We start from the raw sequence: 15,230 nt of genomic DNA, 5'->3' as shown, positions 1-15,230 counted from the left end.
GAACTCAGTAACGTCCACCCGACTTTTCACGTGTCTAACCTCCGAAAATGCCTAGCTGATCATGATTTAATCGTACCGCTCGACGATCTTCAAGTAAATGAAACGCTACACTTTGTGGAAAAGCCTGTCGAAATCATGGATCGCCAAACCAAGCAGCTCAGACGCTCACGCATTCCTATCGTGAAAGTCCGATGGGAAGGCAAACGAGGCGCGGAGTTCACTTGGGAACTCCAGAGCGACATGAAGGGCAAGTACCCAAAACTGTTTTAATGAAGATCTGAAGCGTCAAATTGATAAAGTAATTCACGGTGTTGTGAAGCTTTCAGCCTAATTTCGGGACGAAATTCCCTAAACAAGGGGAGGCTGTAACACCCCGTGTTTTCGAATGTCAAAGTCAAAGTCAAAGGTTGACTTCTTGACTGTAATTAGTCTATTTTTGTTTTTGTATTATGTGGAGTAAGTGTTGTCTAATCAAAGATCGAATGTTTAATCAATGCAACCGTTTAACGATCTTGAATAGCAGGAAGTAACAATGCGATAAAGTTAATCAATCAACAATCAACCTAATCAAATCAAACTCGAAAATCGAATTATGCGACCCCGGTATTATTATACGTGTGTGTGTGCCTTATATGTTACTTGTGCGTGTTTACTTTCATGCAATGTGTGCGGTGATCAATCGAATCGAATCGAAACCCGAAACTCAATCGAACACAATCGAAATCGAAACGTGAAGAATAGATGCTTATATGTTGATATATTGGTTGGGACTAAAAGTAATTTGAATAGGGAACTGTTGGTGCAGTCATCTGTCGTCTTCGTCATAATAACGAGTCTCGGTCTCGTTGCGGATCCGATCAAGCATGGCATCACATGTGACATCACCTTGATGACATCACATGTGACATCATGAATAATGTAACTTGATATTGGCCGTTTAAAGACACAAAGAATATGAATGTTCACACAAAAGACAAAAAGATGGAAGGTCCAATTAGAAGATTCCATTTGATGGTCCAATTAGGAATGGATGCATGGCCATTTGAATATTGTAAAAAGAATTATATGTTGGCCGTTTGAAAGTAGAGGTCCAATCTTTTGAATATGGTGGCCGTTTGAATGGCCTTCGTTTGAACTAGTGTCCGTTTGAGATGTTTCAAACGGACAGGTTGTCACTATAAATAGGTTTCAGATCTAGTTCATTTGTAACGGTCAGGCTAGTTGATACCGAGGTGCTGCCAGTATTTCCTCTCACTGTAAACGTTGTCAATCGAATATATAAGAGGTTTAAAGTGTAGTTCAGGCTGTTTTGTAGTGCGTTTCTTAGTTTCCGCCTCTGAAACGTACGAGAGCTCTTCCGAACGACTCATTCAGGTCAAATCCGGTCCTACAAGTGGTATCAGAGCTCAGGAGGAAGAGTTCTATTCAATTCAGCTGCATTTTCTACTTCTACACCTTTCCTTCTAAAATTTTTCAAGTTTTCACGGTTGAAATTGGCTGAAACTCTCACAATATGTGCGTAATGGTGTTTTAACAAAGCCTTGAGAATTTCAGGTTAAAACTCGAAGTAAAAGTGACAAAAATGGCTTAAAAAAGGGTGTCCGTTTGAACGAAACATTGCTTGTCCGTTTGAAAATCACTTCCTATCGTTTGAAAACACTTTCTGTCGTTTGAAAATTACTTCCTGTCGTTTGAAAATGGAATCTATCGTTTGAAGCATGTCCTACCGTTTGAAAATGTATAACCGTTTGAAATTTATCGTTTGAAAATGAATTCTGTCGTTTGAAACTTAAGTCCCCTCGTTTGAAAATATACATGGCCGTTTGAGATTAATCATCACCGTTTGAGATATGCACATGTCGTTTGAATTTGATTTGACCGTTTGAAGTAAACACCTTGTCGTTTGAGGTTATCGTTTAAAAAAAAGGTCCAATCGATGTGTTTAATAATTGCATGTGCCGCTTACATTTAAAAAAAAAGGGTCCAATCGATGTGTCTTGAAGTTGATAAATTGGTCCTATGAGATTTTAGTGTCTTGCATGTGACATTGAAAGTTGTTGTCGGCCCACATAAATAATCACTATTTTTTGGCCCAATCATAGACTACATCGCTGACCTATATGTTTCAAATTGGAGAATATAATAAAGTGATTTGATTGTTGATTCAATATTTTTTCAGACTTGTTGGCGGTAGTTGACAAATTTAGTGAGGCCCAATCATATTTTTCTAATTGTTGGGTTAGTAGTTGCGACCCAACCGAAATTTTTTTAAAGATATTATTGTTAACAAGTGAAGTGTGTTGTCGGTTTGTTATGGTCATTGATCAAAGGTCCAAAAGTAAGCATCAATCCGATTCGCTACAAGATCAAGCGTCCTAATCAGTGTTGTCACGAGGAAATAAGATCTGTTTTCAGTTTGCAAAAGTGATTTGAAAGGTTCAAGGTCGTATCTTCGTGAACCAGGTCATTGAAAAGGTTACAAAAATTAATTCAAAGTGTGCTTGGGTCAGGTCATTCATTTTGATCCGGGTCATAGCAGTCCGCACAGTCTGCAGTCCGCACAGTGTGTCAACATTCAGTCCGCACAGTGTGTCAACATTCAGTCCGCACAGTGTGTCAACATTCAGTCCGCACAGTGTGTCAACTTTCAGTTCAAACAGAATGTTCACCAGTTCGATTACCCGTTTTATCCTGTTAATTGATAAATCTTTAAACTGATTTGATCTTGGTTGTTTGTTTGTCAGGTATTCTTACAAGGTGATACAGCTCATTTAAAAATCCGGAATAATGGACGAGGAATTCTACAACGCATTCGCTACTCCAGTTACACCGATGAGTATTACACAGAACACGATGTTGGAAAACGAAACAGGGACGATGCAAAAGCCTCCCAAACTAATGAACATCGAAGAATTTAAAGGTTGGGAAGGTCGGTTTGAGAATTGGGTGCAAGCTAACTATCTTGATGCTTGGGAATGCGTGGAGACGAAGTATGTTCGACCTTTGAATGATGATGAAGAACCCGTTCCGATAAAGGATCTATCTGCTGATGCTAGGAAGAAGTACAAAGATGAGAAAATGATGCTAAGTCTTCTTCAACAAGCAGTGAAAGAAGATATTATGGTGCTTTTACAACACAATGGAACATCATATTCGATTTGGAAAGCTTTACGTTCAAAGTTTAGAGGAAGTGAAGAAATGGTTAAAAGCAAAAAGTCACTTCTTAAGAGAGAGTTTGATCTTTTCCGTGGTTTAAAGAATGAGAGTACACGAGAGATAATTGAACGATATTGTAATTTGCTTGCCAACATGAAAAGGTTGAGTATTGAGAAGAGCACTGATGAGTTGATAGAGAAACTTGCTGATGCTTTGCCATACGAGACTTGGGGCACATACCTTATCATGCTCAGAAACAAGAAGGGTTTTAGCAATCTGACGCTCAGTAAGTTCATTGAAAAGATAGAGGCTCAGGAAATGGAACAACGTAAAGTGATCAGAATGAAAGATTTCGATGGAGAACAGGACATCGGATTGTATTATAAGGCAGGGGTAAATGAGAAGAAATCTTCAAATCAATCTTCGAAGGTTGAAACTGCCTATAGTGCCAAGAATTCATCTGGAAGTCCATCATCTGGGTCAAACAGCAAAACCAGTTTCACTCCATTTTCATCTTTTGATCCAAATATTTCTGCAAATAAAAATGGGAGAAAATTACAATGCAACATTGTGTTAAATCTTGAAAATGATCAAGATTATTCTGAGGAAGTTGCCAAAAACCAAATGTCTTTATTAGGAATGGTTTTGGAATCTTATACTTGTTTTGTTGCAGGTCGTATCGGCAATCCAATGTTAACCAAGGAAGACTACGACCAGATAGATGCTGAAGAGATGGAGCTGATGGACATAAAGTGGTGTCTGGCTAGCGTGTTATGGAGAGCTGAGAAATTCAAACAAATCACGGGGAGAGATGATCTTCGTGATGCGAATGTTTCTACTTTAGGTTTTGACAAATCTAAAGTCACTTGCTTTCGGTGCAGGGAAAAAGGACACTTCAAGAGAGAGTGCACTAACCGAGAAGCAAGTGGGGCTCAAAATCCGTTCAACAACAACAATGATTACTATCGGAAAGCCATCTACCATCAAGTTGGTCACCAATCATCTCAACAACAAAAACATCAAGCTCAAACTGCACATGGAAGAGATGTAACTGAAGACACTGGAAAGAGGGCTTGTGTGGGTAATTATGATGACTTGTGTGGAAAAAGAAGGGATGGTAGTGCTTTGATAATTGATCAAGATGATGAGAGATTACAAGAGGGTTTTAGCTAGGAAAATTTCACTTGGGATGATTACATTCCTGATTAAACCAAAGCTTTTACTGCATTCATGGCAAAGGTTGAAGATGATAGTGATGATGATACAGAGTATTGGGCACGAAAATTCAAAGAAGATATGAAGCTGCTTGCTGAAAGTGACAGTGAAGATGAAAACGTCAAGAAGAAAAAGAAGAAGATCAAGACACCGGTGAGCAGTGATGATGAAGAGGTGCCGGTGGTGAGAAGACAAAAGGTGAAAGAAGTGCCTAAATTCAAGGTTGAAGAAGAAGTTGATGCGAAAAAGATTCCAGTGAAGTGTGAAAATTGTGAAGTTGTGAAGAAGCAGAATAGCACGTTGATTTACAACTTGAACAGTCTGAAGGAGTCTTATGATGTGCTGAACAGAACGATGAATCAGTACAACCAAACGAGTGAAGAACAAGCAACAGCAATGAAGACTCTTCAGGGAGCCTTCATGACGAAGCAGAAAGTTATAAACAATTACATTGAAAAATGTGCTGCTTTAGAACAAAAGCTTGAGTTGCAAAGAATTGAAACTGAGAGAGTTAATCGTTTATTAAAAAGTTACTCATGTACTTCCTATGTTATTGACAAGATTTATCCGACGATTGAAAGCATGAAAGTATGGGAAGATGATGAGGTAACTGAAGAGAAAGCAGCTGAAGTTAGTGTTGAGGAAAAGATTGCTGACAAGAAGAAGAATGACAAGGAAAAAGACACTAAAAAGACGAAATCTGGTAAGAAGCAAGGTGTCAATTATAACAAGTGTCCACCCCCGCTGGAAAATGGATATTTGCCTAGATATCCAAATGATGAAAGAGTCAAAAAGGCCACAAATTTACAGGGGAGTCTGAGTCGTCAGTCAATCTACCAGATAGTATTGATGTTGTGTTTACATCGTCTGACACTGATCAACAGTCTCAATTGATGAAGAAAGTCGTGGATCATGTGTTAGAGAGTGATGATTGTGAAGAGTCAAAGTCGGAGTTCGCGTCAGAGTCTAAATCTGAGTCGAGCATTCCGGGTCAAACAGAAAAACAGGGAAAAATAGTCTATGACAAAGAATTCCTGTTATCAAAATCTAATTTGGATGATGGGTTGTTTAAAGTTGTCTACACTTTGAATGATTCTGACAAATTATATTCTGGTGAGGAATTTCCAATAAGAGGTGTCAAACTGAATTGATAAACAAGGTTTTCAAACTCAAAGAAATTAATATTTCTGAAATAAAAGACTCATGTCTTAATGAAAAACCTAAAAAATACACCTCAAGAGTTCAACAAAAATTAAACAAGAAAAAGGGTTACGGTTCTGGTTCTGGTTTCCAAAAGAAATCAAACCATAACGGTAATTTCAAAAAGAAAGGTTTAGGTTTTACTCCTACAGAAAAACAGAAAAATGAAAAATATGTTCGTGATTTTAAATCCAAAATGACTTTTGTTTCAGGAACGTCATCTGAAGAAGAAGAAAAGAAAGCATTCTGGAGACAGTCAAACAATGAATTCCTTGCAAAGAAGCAAGATGAATTGAAGAAAATGACTGAGCAGAAGAAAGATATGAAAACCTGTTTCCGATGCAACACTGTTGGACATATTGCCCGAGATTGTTCTGAGGCAATACAATCAAAACAGGGAGTATTTCGTAAAATCAAAGAGAAAGTGCTTGCGTTCGAATCACCAATTGATAGAACAAAATTGTTTCAAGATTCTATATTTGAAATTGGTGAGAGTTCGAACAAGTTTTACCAGAAGAGAGCTAATTCTGACAACCAGAAATGGGTTGTTAAGAAGGTTGGTGAAAGCTCTAGCGATGATTCTGATGGATCAAAATCAGAGGAGCTATCTTCGGGCGATGAAACTGATTCCACAAAGTCAGTTGAGCCACAAGTTGTTTCAAAATGTGAAGCTGTTTTAAAAGATGAAAAATCAGTTCCGATTTTGAATGATGAGGAATTTCCATCACTTAGGGCTGAAAATTATAAAAAGAAAATTGGTAAAACTGAAATTTCTAATCAATTTTATAATGATAAACAGGAATTTGATGCTGAGAAGGTCTTTAACCCCAAGGTAAAACATATCTTTGGAAAGATGATTGATCGAAAAGTCAAAGGGGTTAAAGAATTTTACGAGAAGAAAACAAAGAAAGAAAAAGTTGAACCATCCCTGGTTTGTGACTGGGATGGTACATATTATGAACAGTAAGTCTCAGGACTTGCCGGAGCTCCCAGGTTGGTAAGCGTGGAGCATGAATCGGCATCTTTCTTAAATTTTATTCGGTAACGTCAATCATACAATCAGTAAAAAGGTTTGTTTGTGTTTTACTTACGAGTGGTAAGAAGATTTGATTGTGCAAATGGTAAATCAAGGACATTAATTTGTACTTGCATTTTCCTACAAGTGATTGAAAGACAAGATGATGAACCACATCCCCGAACCTAGTATTGATATACTTGCAAATGGTAAAATCAACCAAACTTATTTTCCGGAAAAACCATTTTGATTAAAACAAACTTAAGTGTTTTGAAATCTAAATGGGAAAATAGTTTGTTGATAGGGGGAGTTCTGATTGTTTATGCCAAGCGAATGGCGAATTGAGGTGATTCGATATCAGTTGTCATGTTTTGTATAGTTTGTTTTCAATTTTCATTAGATGTATTTGCATTTTAGGGGGAGTAAGAATTTTTAGAAAATCCAAAAACATCAGAAAATTTGAAAAAGACAAAAACATGATAAAACTGAAAAATGAGTTTCGTTGCATAAAAGAGGAAATGATAGTACATCAGTGGACTATCACAACATGCTAAAGATATGAAATGTTTAAATGTGATAAACAATCTTACTGCGGATGTGTCAGTAGGTTTTTGCACATTTAGTAAATTGAAACGAGATATAAACCTAAAACAAACTTGCTTGATTTGTGGGTAACTATTCTTGGATATATAGGTAACCCCTGAAATCTCATTTGAAAGGTTTCTTTTTCTGATATACTAGGTTTTTATACTCTGTGATATCTGGGGTATTATCCTGAGACTTCTGCTGAATGGAAGTTCTGACCTAGTCCCCGGATAATACTTGCTGCATAATGCTTGAAACATAGCATAAAGCCCTTAGCTGAATAGACAATAAAATTGATAATCAGTTGTTGTAGCTAAAAGATCTCCTAAAGGGGACACACCGAAAAGTCGAAGCTGATATCTCTCTGCGCATACGGAAGTATCGACCTGAGATCCCTCAGCCCTCGCAATCCCCTAATTTATATACAGATATCAGCTGTAGTATATTTACCTGTAAATCTGAATATTGAGATCTGGATACGGGAGTATATTCAAGTGGAGTGATACACAATTAAGTTCAAGTCTCTAAAACACTAATATCGTATCTCGAATCAATTGAAATTTGTGTGAAAATTTAAAGTGGACCAATATACTGACAATCTAGGTAAATTGTTTAGAACTTAAAATGTTTAAAGCTTAACGGTGTTAGAGATATGTCTCAAAACTGATATGACCCTCTTGCACGAACTCACAAAAATATTGTCTGTAAATATTTCGTTTCTGCATTTTCTTTTATTCAAAAATTCAAAAAGATTTTAGTGTGTTTTAGCATAAAATTTTGAAAAATTCAAAAAGATTTTCGACAACTGGTGTTGGAGAGCTAATTTTCAAAATTTCGGGTGCTAAACATGATAAACAAATGGTTTGGGAGAGTGTGTTGGTTTTCGAAAATAAAAATGATATATCTTCAAGTGGTTCTTTAAAGATTAACATTGTAAAATCATTCTTTGATTGTATAATTTCTACGAGTGATTCATTAGATTTTTACAAATTATCATCAGAAAATTTATTTTTGGGTAGAGGATGTGCAGGTTTTGAAGTGATATAGAACCAGGTTCCGATACCTGAAGTCTTTGTGATTACAACATGCCAGACTGCGATCCCAGCATATCGAAAGGGGGAGTCTGAAGACATCCGAGTAGAGATTGTTCATGGAGAGTCTGTTGGTGATGATGAAAAGAGAAGAGAAAGATTTGAGGATGCTTACACTGTGAGAAAGACTGAAGTCGTTGAAGACTCGACACTTAAGACTCGTCAACATCTGAGGGGGAGTCTGTTGGTGCAGTCATCTGTCGTCTTCGTCTTAATATCGAGTCTCGGTCTCGTTGCGGATCCGATCAAGCATGACATCACATGTGACATCACCTTGATGACATCACATGTGACATCATGAATAATGTAATTTGATATTGGCCGTTTGAAGACACAAAGAATATGAATGTTCACACAAAAGACAAAAAGATGGAAGGTCCAATTAGAAGACTCCATTTGATGGTCCAATTAGGAATGGATGCATGGCCATTTGAATATTGTAAAAAGAATTATATGTTGGCCGTTTGAAAGTAGAGGTCCAATCATTTGAATATGGTGGCCGTTTAAATGGCCTTCGTTTGAACTAGTGTCCGTTTGAGATGTTTCAAACGGACAGGTTGTCACTATAAATAGGTTTCAGATCTAGTTCATTTGTAACGGTCAGGCTAGTTGATACCGAGGTGCTACCGGTACTTCCTCTCACTGTAAACGTTGTTAATCGAATATATAAGAGGTTTAAAGTGTAGCTCAGGCTGTTTTGTAGTGCGTTTCTTAGTTTCCGCCACTGAAACGTACGAGAGCTCTTCCGAACGACTCATTCAGGTCGAATCCGGTCCTACAGGAACTCTATCATATTCGTATCATCCTCCATCGAAATCGAAATATCAGAAATCGTCGCCCAAACGCTCAAAACACGCTGCGGATCAAACAGGCTTCAGCCGACCGAACAAGCCCAGCCGATCGGACAGACCGTCCGATCGAACAGGCTGTCCGATCGGGATGCCTGGCTGATCGGCCAGCCCTTTCCTCTTTTGGCAGCCTATAAATAGCCCTGTCATTGTCATTTTTTCCACTTTTGGAAAGCTTTGACCGACCAGCTCGTGCTCCTCTTCTTTTCTCAGATTTCTTCCGATTCCAGTAAGTTTTCATCCTAAATCTTGTACGTTTTTGTTCTATGCACTCCCCTACACACTTCTGTCTTTCAAATCTTGAATTCTAACCGTGAAATCATCAAGATCTAAGTGTTCTAGGATGATGTCATCATGGTGTTCTCCAAGAACTTCATGTTTTGGCCTCATTCCACCAAAAATCACTTAGATCTAGCTGATTTCCACATTAACAAACAAAGATCTATTTTAGATCTAAACATTTCACGGTGTGAAGGATTGAAAGACGGATTTTCCAACTTTCTTTCAACTCTTTTACACTCAATGCCATCAAGCCGGTAGAAACGGAGCTTGAGTCAACTCACCAAACAATCTAATGGATGAGTGATTCAAGGTTCGGATTCTATCTACGAGGTTCACCGACTCCGGGTTAAACATCCAACTACCGTTCCGAACCAGCTCACCAACCGGACTTGGGTGATTCCTGTCCGAGCAGGGGAAACAAGTAAGAACGAAGGTTCCATGGTTCAACTCGTTGTCAAACTACCTCAATATAACGCCAAATAATCAAAACAACCAAGTGTTAGACGACAGGCCGATCAGGTCAGGATGCTGACCGAACGGTTAAGCTGTCCGAACGAACAGCCCAACCGATCGGACAGGTCAACCGATCGACCAGGCCAGCCGATCGGCTAGCATATGGCCCCACATTTTGACAATTTCATGAAGTGTGGTATTAAACGAAGTAATGTCCGATCGAACGACCGATTGGTAAACATTACTCTTCGGATCATGAGATACTATGCTTCAACACTTGATCGAATTTCAACTCGTCCAAAGCATTGGAGTGCCAACCAATCGAATGAACCGTTCGACCCGGTGACACCCAGCTAAGGACTAAATACTGAGGTACCCAACCGATCGGTTGAGCTAGCCGATCAAGCGACCCGTTCGATCGATCAACCTGAAAGGTAAGGATACTCCAATGTTTTCAGATACTGCAACAAAAACTTCAAAAGTTCAAACCATCATACACAAACACATCCTGCACGAAGGAAGAAACAATCCACTTGAACGGTCTAACCGATCGAGCCTATCGGCCGATCGAACAGACTGCCCGAACGGGTTGTCCAACCGAACGAACCAGCCATCCGACCGAACCTACCGTTCGATCGACTGAGCTGTTCGACCCATTTACACTCGTTTTCATTTCCATGTTACTCATCGTTATACCATCGAACTATTCAGGCTAACCCCACTCTCAAGCGCTCCCTTCAATCCATCCATTAATCGCTGTGAGTATACTCGAACCCTTTTTGCTTTAGCACTTTTGGGTGTTACATGCGTTACTTATTTAAATCACAATCAACACACTACTCAATTACTCTATACGCTAACCGATATGCATTTTTTACGTGACTAAATGAATGCTTGTTGTTATGTTTACACGTGGAATGTTGTCTACCTGCCTTAGCAACATAGTACTATAGTTTGGACTCAGCGCCCGTTCACACGGGGGGTTGTTAAGGACAATTACTTGCATGGATTACGGTGGTAATCATGTATTGCGAACTGTCTCGGACAGTCAACCCGCAGTCATTGGTATCGATAGATCCATGTCGATAATTAACATGCTTTGTTTTCCTCTGTGTACGTGCTGGTTATGCGTAAACTATTTCGAACTCTATATGCTATTACTAAACTTGTATGCTCACCTTTACATTATATGTATTGACTTTATTTTAACGTATGTGACAGGTGTTTAAGATGCATTCTTGCTAGGGAAGTGAGGCTAGAATAAAGCTCTAGAGCCCAACAAATAGTCGTAGGTAGTGGTCAACCTAGGGGTTTCTAGAAGCAGATAAACAACTGCTGTAATTCTATTTTAAAATCTGAGTTGTCGGAATAGTGTATTTGACTAGATGTTTTCTGTAATAACTTGTTTACTGTTTGGAATGCGGTATGGGACGTGTTAATTAAACTGAATGGTAATAATAGTTGTTGTGGAAACTTCTGGACAATCTGTTTCGCTCAATGCCATGCCCCGATGATTCCGCCATCGGTTGGGGTGTGACATACTCGAACAACCGCCGATTCCTATATGGAAGTGGGAGAGTATAACTATGGATTTCATAACCAAACTTCCGCCCACGCCATCAGGTCACGACAGTATTTGGGTTATAGTCGATCGTCTAACCAAATCAGCCCACTTCTTACCAATACGAGAAGACTACAAGGTAGAACGATTAGCCCGAATCTACACCGACGAGATCATTTGTAATCATGGTACGCCTCGCGACATCATCTCTGACCGTGACGCTCGGTTTACCTCGCAATTGTGGGAAACGTTCCAAGCAGCTCTTGGTACGACGCTTAATCTAAGTACCGCATTCCATCCGCAAACCGACGGACAGACTGAGAGAACGATCCGTACTCTTGAAGACATGCTCCGTGCGTGTGTCATAGACTTCAGTGGTAATTGGAACAAATACCTGTCATTAGTCGAGTTCTCGTACAACAACAATTATCATGCCAGCATCCAAATGGCACCATTTGAATCCCTATATGGAAGAAGATGTCGTTCGCCTATTGTGTGGCACGAGATCGGTCACTCGTAACTTACCGGTCCCAAATTACTACAAGAAACGACTGACAAAATCCTCCAGATTCGAGACAACTTGTCGAAGGCCCGGGATAGACAAAAAAGTTACGCCGATAGAAGATGCAAGCCCCTTGAATTTGACGTTGGCGACTACGTACTCCTAAAGGTATCACCTTGGAAGGGTGTGCTCAGATTCGGCAAGAAAGGGAAACTAGCGCCTCGATATGTTGGACCTTTTAAGATTCTGGAAAGGATCAGAAAAGTCGCCTACAGACTCGAACTACCGGAGGAACTTAGTAACGTTCACCCAACCTTCCACGTGTCTAACCTCCGAAAGTGCCTAGCTGACCATGATTTAATCGTACCGCTCGACGTTCTTCAAGTAAACGAAACGCTACACTTTGTGGAAAAGCTTGTCGAAATCATGGATCGCCAAACCAAGCAATTCAGACGCTTACGCATTCCTATTGTGAAAGTCCGATGGGAAGGCAAACGAGGCGCAGAGTTCACTTGGGAACTCGAAAGCGACATGAAGGCCAAGTACCCACAGCTGTTTAAATGAAGATCTGAAGCGTCAAATTCGTAAAGTCATTCATGGTGTTGTGCAGCTTTCAGCTTAATTTCGGGAAGAAATTCCCTAAACAAGGGGAGGCTGTAACACCCCGTGTTTTCGAATGTCAAAATCAAAGTCAAAGTTTGACTTCTTTGACTGTAAATAGTCTATTTTTTTATGTTTTGTCTTATGTGGAGTAAGTGTTGTCTAATCAAAGATCGAATGTTTATCAATACGAAACGTTAGGCAACCTTGAATAGCAGGAAGTAACAATGCGATAAAGTTAATCAATCAATAATCCAGCTAATCAAATCGAACTCGAAACTCGAATTATACAACTTTAAAGTTACTATACGTGTGTGTGTGCCTTACATGTTACTTGTGCGTGTTTACTTTACATTATGATCAACTGGATCGAATCGAAACCGAAACTCAATCGAACTCAATCGAAATCGAAGTGTGAAGTATAGATGCTTATATGTAGATATAGTGGTTGGGACTGAAAGTAATTTGAATAGGAAACTCTATCGTATCCGTATCATCCCCAATCGAATTCGAAATATCAGAAATCGTCGCCCAAACGCTCAAAACAGGCTGCGGATCGATCAGGCTTCAGCCGATCGAACAACCCAGCCGATCGGACAGACCGTCCGACCGAACAGGCTGTCCGATCGGGATGCCTGGCCGATCGGCCAGCCCTTTCCTCTTTGGGAAGCCTATAAATAGCCCTGTCAACATCAATCTTTCCACTTTTGGAAACCCCCTGACCGACCAGCTCGTATTCTTCACTATTTCTCAGATTTCTCTCAATCTTTGTAAGATTTCATCCTAAATCTTGTCTACACATTTCTATCTTTCAAATCTTGATTTCTAACCGTGAAATCATCAAGATCTAAGTGTTCTAGGATGATGTCATCATGGTGTTCTTGAAGAACTTCATGTTTTGGCTTCAATCCACCAAGAATCACTTAGATCTAGCCGATTTCCACATAAACAAACAAAGATCTGATAAAGATCTAAACATTTCACGGTGTAACGGATTGAAAGAAGGATTTCCCAACTTTTCTTTCAACTCTTTTACACTCAATGCCTTCGAACCAATAGAAACGGAGCTTGAGCCAACTCACTAATCATTCTAACAGTTGTGTGGTTCAAGATTCGGATTCTATCTACGAGGTTCACCGATTCCGGGTTAAACTCTAAACTCTGTTCTGAACCGTTCACCGGCCGGATTTGGGTGATTCCTATCCGAGCAGGAGGAACAAGTAAGAACGAGGGATCTATAGTTCAAAACGGTGTCAAAATACCTCGATATAATGACAAACAAACGGAACAGCTAAGTGGTAGACGAACAGGCCGACCAGGTCAGAAAGCTGACCGATCGGACAGGCTGTCCGAACGGACAGACCAGCCGATCGGACATGCCAACCGATCGACCAAGCCAGCCGATCGGCTAGCACATGGCCCCACACTTTAACAAATTGATGAAGTCTGGTATTGAACGAAGTAATGTTCGAACGAACTATTGTTCATGAGATACTATGCTTCAACACTTAATCGATTTTCAACTCGTTCGAAGCCTTGGAGTGCCACCCGATCGAACATGTTGTCCGATCAGGTGACAACCTAGCTGAGGACTTATTTCTGAAGTACCTGACCAATCGGTTAAGCCGGCCGATCGAACAATCCATTCGATCGATCGACCTGAAAGGTAAGAATACTTCAATATTTTCAAATGCTGCAACAAAAACTTCAAAAGTTCAAACCATCACACACAAACATATCCTACTCAAAGGAAGAAACAATCCACTCGAACAACCCATTCGATCGAGCCTACCGGCCGATCGAACAGGCTGTCCGAACGGACTATCCAACCATACGAACCAGCGGTCCGATCGAACCTATTGTCCGACCGACCAGGTTGTTTGACCCATCAACACTTGTTTCCATTTTCTCATTTACTCATCGTTATGCTATCAAACTATTCAGGCTAACCCTACTCTCAAGCGCTCCCTTCAATCCATCGATCAATCGATGTGAGCATACTCGAACCCTTTTTGCTTTAGCACTTTTGGGTGTTACATACGTTATCTATCTAAATCACAATCACCCAATTATTTTATGCGCTAACCATCCTGCATGTATTACGTGACTAAATGAATGCTTGTTGTTATGTTTACACGTGGAATGCTGTCTACCTGCCTTAACGACGTAGTACTATAGTTTGGACTCAGCACCCGTTCACACGGGGGTTGTTAAGGACAATTACTTGCATGAATTACGATGGTAGTCCTGTATTGCGAACTGTCTCGGACAGTTAACCCGCATTCATTGGTATCGATAGATCCATGTCGATAATTAACATGCTTCGTTTTCCTCTGTGTACGTGCTGGTTATGCGTAAGCTATTTCGAACTCTATATGCTATATCAAACTTGTGTGCTCACCTTTACATTATATGTATTGACTTTATTTTAACGTATGTGACAGGTGTTTAAGATGCGTTCTTACTAGGGAAGCGAGGCTAGAATAAAGCGTCTAGAGCCCCCAACAAATAGTTGTCTGTATCAGTCGAACTAGGGGTCTTTAGAAGCAAAAGCAATATTTATATTTTAATTAAATCTGAGTTGTCGGAACAGAAATATTTGACTGGTTGTTATCTGTAATAATTTATTTTCTTATTTGGGATACGGTATGGGACGTATCATTTAACTGAATAATATTAATAGTTATTGTGGAAACTTCTGGACAATCTGTTTCGCTCAGTG

This window comes from Helianthus annuus, chromosome 11 (genome assembly GCF_002127325.2).
Source record: "Helianthus annuus cultivar XRQ/B chromosome 11, HanXRQr2.0-SUNRISE, whole genome shotgun sequence".
NCBI lineage: Eukaryota > Viridiplantae > Streptophyta > Magnoliopsida > Asterales > Asteraceae > Helianthus > Helianthus annuus.
The sequence above is the reverse complement of the archived record's forward strand: the minus strand, read 5'-3'. Positions refer to the sequence as shown.